The 765-nt window shown below is 40.5% G+C and overlaps 1 non-coding gene across 1 annotated transcript; it reads left to right on the forward strand.

Moving 5' to 3' along the window:
* Positions 1-289: 289 nt before the first annotated feature.
* Positions 290-393, forward strand: LOC148544870 (small nucleolar RNA R71). Its single transcript, XR_015900921.1, has one exon. It is a non-coding gene; the product is annotated as a small nucleolar RNA R71 (small nucleolar RNA).
* Positions 394-765: the final 372 nt, after the last annotated feature.

A 765-nucleotide genomic window follows, 5' to 3' on the forward strand; every position in this document is an offset into this window, starting at 1 on the left:
ACTCTGAGAAATCATATTGACTTGCTGAGTTAATATTTTATTCTGAGCCAATATAGCATTCAGAGTATCAATTTCAAGAACTCCCTTCCACTGAGGCGTCCCATTACTCACAGGATTCCTTTCAGAAGTGTACATGAACTGGTTATTTACAACCATGTCAATGAGTTTCTGAGCTTCTACAGGCATTTTCTTTAGGTGAATGGATCCACCTGCAGAATGGTCCAGTGATATCTTTGATAATTCAGACAGACCATCATAGAATATATCCAGGATGGTCCATTCTGAAAGTATGTCAGAAGGACACTTTTTGGTCAGTTGCTTGTATCTTTCCCAAGCTTCATAGAGGGTTTCACCTTCTTTCTGTTTGAAGGTTTGAACATCCACTCTAAGCTTGCTAAGCTTTTGAGGAGGAAAGAACTTGGCTAAGAAAGCCGTGACCAGCTTATCCCAAGAGTTCAAGCTATCTTTAGGTTGAGAGTCCAACCATATTCTAGCTCTGTCTCTTACAGCAAACGGGAAAAGCATAAGCCTGTAGACCTCGGGATCAACCCCATTGGTCTTAACAGTATCACAGATCTGCAAGAATTCAGTTAAAAACTGAAAAGGATCTTCTGATGGAAGTCCATGAAACTTGCAATTCTGTTGCATCAGAGAAACTAATTGAGGCTTTAGCTCAAAATTGTTTTCTCCAATGGCAGGGATTGAGATGCTTCTTCTATGTAAGTTGGAATTTGGTGCGGTGAAGTCACCAAGCATCTTCCTTGC

Source organism: Arachis ipaensis, chromosome B9, assembly GCF_059453495.1.
Source record: "Arachis ipaensis isolate K30076 ecotype BB chromosome B9, ASM5945349v1, whole genome shotgun sequence".
Lineage (NCBI taxonomy): Eukaryota > Viridiplantae > Streptophyta > Magnoliopsida > Fabales > Fabaceae > Arachis > Arachis ipaensis.